Below are 6090 nucleotides of genomic sequence, written 5' to 3' on the forward strand. Positions count from 1 at the left end.
CTATGTATATGTGCAAAGAAGACTGGTGAAGATGAAATTGGATATCTGGAATAATTTCATTAGGTTGTATTTTTTGCAGACATGAAAATGGAATTAGCAGAGGACCCACAGTAAAAAAAATTATTCCAGAAATTCACATGAAATCTGGCTACTTTTGCATGCCTTATGAACATTTCATGCTGCTGGCAACATGACTCTGTCATACAATGCCACTCTCCGAAATGGCTGCATAATTTTGTCCCTTCTGAAATTATTCAAAATCTACAGAGGAAGAATTAAAGCTGGGAGGAATAATATTACTTTCCACAACTATTTTGTACATGTGCTAATTCTCTTTTACATGGGAATTGGCAGAACAAAGTGATTTTTGTATTCCAACACATAGGGTAGGTACAGACATTCAAATAGACCAAGGTGGAATTAATCTAAGTTACATGTTTTTCTGTAAGTGGCATAGTTTAGATTGCTGAGTAACAGAACACACATTTGTCCTCTGGTGATTGGGGGTGTAAATCTTAGACCAGGGTCTGTCATTTTTAAACTAGTCTACATGTCCTGAACTTCTGTTCTGCTAATGATTACAGACTGGCTTCCTATGACTTGTACGGGTAAAATTGCATCTGGCCATAGTTACCATGCATTCCTCCTTTGTGCAGATTTGGGCCAAATTCAAAGCCTGTTTGTCTAAATGGGAATCTTTCTATTAAATTATATGAGCTTAATATGAGATCCTTACACAAGTGGAGTTGGGGTGGTAACTTTGTGGTAAGATCTAACCAGATCCTTTGCATCTCTTAGGCCCCTATTGAACCTCTTCAGCAGCTCAAATAGAGTTTATACTGGAGTGACCTAATTTCAACCTGGGGCATACTCGTAGAGAAGAGGAAACACTAAGGATGACAGGGACTGTCTTGGGAGTTGCTATCTACTGGTGAAGGAATCCTGTGACTGGTGTAGCTTGCTGGGTGGTACTGACAGCACCCTACAGGTTAGGGTTAGAAGGATGGTCATGCAAAGTCACCAGTGACACTCTCTTAGGTGTCCTGAGTGTTGCTGTAGTGTCAGTAGGGATTATGCTCAAGGTTGTTTCCAGGTTTTTCCTCTGCCATCTCCTACAAACCATTTTTGCATGACTATTGTATTTCTACTTTACTCCATACTGTGCAAAACCAAATAAGAAGACTATCTTTATATATCAGACAAAATCAAATGTATTTTAAAATATATTTTATCTTATTATATTTATCACAGTAGATTTAAAAAACCCACTCCAGAACCAGAATAACAAGTGTTCAACCAAAAAATCTCTAAAACTATAGAAAGTCGAGGCACAGAATATTTTTCAAAAAGTAAAATGATAAAGACATTTTGGATCATATTAACCACTAATTGACATGGCATATTAAAGCTACAAGAGGGTTATAATCCAGGGTATGTTTGATCCATGATTTATCAGAGTGGGAATTGATAGGTACTGAGTCATTAAGAGTAGCTTTTTCCAGTCATAAAGAAGTGCATAAGCAATGTACCAGATCAAAGACACAGTGCTAGTACTCACAGAATAGAAAAGAACTGGCTGCCTGGCTTGCTTTGGAAAAGATAACATACAGTACTAGCACTTGTTCAGACATAATAAAATAAAGGACGTGTTTGGAGACAATGTCAAGGGTTTTTCCTAGGTACAAAATAAAAGCCCTGACCTGAGTATAATATTCCCACTGCACCATGTTCTATTTAATGAAATGCCACAAAAAGTATCTCTTGTAATTTAACTAATTGCATATTTGTAAAGCTTTAGTGTTTCACTTGCAGGGCATGTGGTTACAGGCAGAATTACCTAGATCTGTGCCTGCTATTCAAATGGAGGTGTAAAGATAATTGTACTTTTGTCTTGTGGGTTAGATTTTGTCACCACTTTTAAAGCTTTCATTCTCATTATTCCTCTGGTGAGAAGAAAAATAAAGAAATATCATTAAAAAAATAAAACAGAATAAACAGACTCAACTAGTCTCATTATACTGAGAAGAACTCAACTGTATTGATATTTATTTGATACTAGCTGTTAGTCACACCAAATATGTTTTTTATGTCTATTCAGAATTTCAAATCGTGGTGCTTAGTGTTAGATTGGCATGGGTGGGATTTATGAAAGTGTTTGCTGAGACTTAGGCTAAAAAACAGACAAAATGCACTTTGTCTTGCAGCAAATCCCAAATTTTACAGCCCATCATCCCATATTAAGTACCTGTAAATTATTCAAATTAACCCTTTGACTCAGAACAGTTGTGGCTAATTTTACTTAATTGCCATTTAAGCCTAATGTGTAAATGTCTGTTCCATGTCTGTTGTGATACAAGTCATATTCAGGCCTAATCACAGATGCATTGAATTGGTGAAATTCACTTCCCACTGAAGTAAATTTCTAGAACTTTTTGAATAACTCAACTTAAATCTATATTTAGGTAACCTTAGGCCTATTCTGAGAACGCAAGATAACAGGCTTCCCAAACAAGCCCTGTTTTGGCAGCCCCAAAGCAACAGGAAGGGGTCAATGCAGACAGTCCTTTTGCAGCATAGTAAGGACTGTAACAGCAACCTTACAAATTACCAACCTGAGCAAATTAAAGGAACTGGCCCAGAGCAGAACTGATTTGTGAAAAAATGACCTCTACCTTATGTACCTGACGGTGCGAGAAGTCAGTTGGATTGAATAGATATAAATGGCCTGACTTTCAGAAGTGCTGAGGACCTGGAAATTCCAGTCAACTAAATAAGAATTGCAAGAGCTCAGCCTCTTTGAGAACAGGATCTCTCATATTCAGGTGCTTATATCCGGACTTAGGAGTTGGACTTTACATGTGAAAATTTGGACCAGAGGTACTGTATTATTGCTATTATCATTTTTCAATTTTCTTAATGTGCTCAGTGTTCAAAGACATACAATTAAGTTCCCCCTCCTGCCCTGATAATCATAAAATCTAATTACACAATATATCTAAATTCCTGGTTCTGTTCCAGAAACCTTTTGAGATTTCCTCAACACTAACTACAGGCTCCATTACAATGATCAAAACTTTTACTTCTCCCTGAGGTGCTTGAAATAGGATTGAACAAGTTCATAAATAGACTAGGTTTAGTCCTTAGTGAAGAAGAGCTCATATTATTAAGAACCCCACAATTCTCTGAACAGAAGGTTTGGCACTAGAGATCAAGAAGACTAAGATATCCATTTTCCATCCAGGCCATGGATGTAGAACACTGGTGAGAGAGTGAGAGATGGCTTGTACTACAGTTATCCTTATACTTTCCTAAACATGGGACCGTGAGGCTATGAATTTATCACCCTTCCCTAGGCTGTCACATGCATATAGAGAAGGACAAGGGACAGTTTAAATGGGGTCCATTTTGCTTGTAGTGGGTGCTTTCAAAAGAGCGCTTTGCAATTTGAGGTGTAAACACTGACTGAAAGCTATTTCTATTGTATTATTTTACTAGTATGTTTACACTGATGTAGCTTCTGTAAGAAAGTCATGACAGCTGACAGAATGTAGTGCTTGCTTTTCTAATCTTTTCATTTATTTTCCCTTTGGAATTCACCATCCTTTGCAGGTTGAGTGACCCCGGGAAAGAAAATATTCCATTTCTTCTTATTCTTTACTATCAGAAAATACATACCTTCTTCTTCTGCTACATCTTTATCTCAGAGATCAACTTTGACTCAGCAGCATTTATAACTCGGGCATCTTCCCTACTGCATCTATTATTTTCAGTTTTTCTTTGTGTAAAGGTTTCTGTAAAAGGACAAGAAAGTCATCTAAAAAGTTAAAATTGGTGAATGATTCTTTCCCCCCCCACCCCCACAAGTTTTAAACACTTACCATACTTTGCAATTTCCAGTTCAGGGAATCAGCTACAGAGAAGAGAAGTAATGACAGGCTGTATCCTTTTTGGGTACTACTGAAGTGATTGAAAACCATTCAGCATACCCTACATTGAAACCTAGTATCATACACGTTCAGACAAGCCATGTATTCTTATAAGCAACTGGAGAAATCCCAGTAACCAGGATGGCTGTGGTACAGGGATGTCCAATAAGTGGTATGTTCACTATTCAACAACATTTTAACTCCAGCAAGTTCTAAGAATCCATGAAGCATCCCTGATTTACTCCATCAAAAGTTATGGGAATAAAAAAAAAAGCTACATAATTTATAAACACTTATATTTATGATGGTTATTTATATAGGACCATGGATGCACAGGTATTTTTGCCACAAAAAAAATTATTTGCCCTTGTTTTGTATTAGCCTCAAGCAATGAGGAATGCAGACCAAGAAAAGGGAACAGATAATAGACATAGGAAGACTTCAGCTATTTTTATTGACTGGCTTTCTGCCTGAGTGAACGATGTCCTTGCAAATACCCTACAGATAATGGTATAGGGCCAGAGCAGAGGACTGGGAGACAGTATCCCAAGGTTATCTAAGCTGTGAAACAAAATCTTGCTTTGTAACTTTGGGCAAAGGAATTAACATCCCTGAATCCCATTATACTTTTGTACAAAATCAGCAGAACAGTCTGTAACCTTACTGGATGCTGTTGGAGGGGAAAAAGAGATAGTTTCAATCTCTAGATAGGTCTACTAACAAACTGAACTAATACCACCTGAGCCCACACCTGAAAAACTTGGAAAACTAAATTATGGTATTTTGGCACTAATAAGTATTGGGACAGCTGCGCTGTCCCTATATATATAGCAAAAAGGGGTTTGCTTTTATTTATTCAGCAACTTAAGTGTTAGGGAGAATTTTATATGAAAAAGCTGAATGAACATATTTAACGGTTGACTCAGTGCTGATTCTGGTATACTGGGGGAAATATATATTTGACGTTGTTGTAAAAAGGAGTGAAAGGATAAACTAGAAACTGGCCAAGGGAAAAAAAAATATTATTGAGAAATATTTCAGACATAAATATTTTTGGGAGAAGACTATCACTTCAGTCTTCCTACTGATTATTTTAAACTATGTTCACAGATACCTAGTGGAAGCTACAAAAGGTCACTCTGTATAAATGCAGAGAAGGAAAAATAAATCAGTTTTATATTGAAAACCCTTGCCACTGGTAGCATGTACAGGGTTGTCCAAGTCCTGTCATGTGTAGAAACCTTCAGAAACATATAGTTCAGCAGTAGACTTCAGTTTATACACTGATGACCTTCCAAGATGCAAATGCTGACATTATAAGAAATGTAGGTACAAGGATACAAACACCTTATATCCGTATGGCTCTGCTACAAAACAGTGTTATGAAAACTGTATGTAAGATGCACGAGGACAAAGACACAGGAAAGGCAAAGATATGAACAGAGAGCATCTTGTGATGTATTAAAAGGGTCATATAAACATGTGAGTGTTCAAATATCCCTTTTTTGACTTACAGCTATAATACCCAGGCATGCATTGGGCTCTGAGACTTATTTCTAGGGACACTACTGGAGGAGCCCTTCCTTAGTATATCTTAATGAAAAAATTGCTAAACATTGGAAGTAAACAATATAGGATCTGTTCATTGGTGAATAACATTATCACAAACCTGTGCGGGCCAGGAGCGGGCCGGGCCCTTTTTCGCACCGCACGGGCTGTGGCCAGCAGCTCGGGCATGCTGGGTCGGAGAGAACAGGCGACACGCTGGAATTAGGCATGGACGCATAATGGTTGATTCAAGATTGTTTACTTACACCGAAGATGGTCGCGGTGTAGGCTGGACAGTTTCCCAGGCACAGCTCCGCTTAAATCCTCGTTTGAGGACTCAGACAATATTCGGATCACTCCCACGGAGTTGTCGAGGCTCCGTGGATCCTTTTGTGTGCAGGGAGAGGGGTACGTCGAGGATTGCGAACGGCGACGGGGAGAGGCTAGAAGCAGATCAGACCCCTGTTGCCTGCTTGAAATGCACTGGGTTCAATAGGCTCCGCAGTGCTTAGAGATCTTCACACAGCATGAAGATCCCTCCTCCTGGTGTTCGTGGAGTCCTCCAACTTGGGCGGAAACCACTCAAGCTTTTTATACGGCTAGCAAGCCCATCACT

The sequence above is a fragment of the Alligator sinensis genome, unplaced genomic scaffold, assembly GCF_000455745.1.
Source record: "Alligator sinensis unplaced genomic scaffold, ASM45574v1 scaffold761_1, whole genome shotgun sequence".
NCBI lineage: Eukaryota > Metazoa > Chordata > Crocodylia > Alligatoridae > Alligator > Alligator sinensis.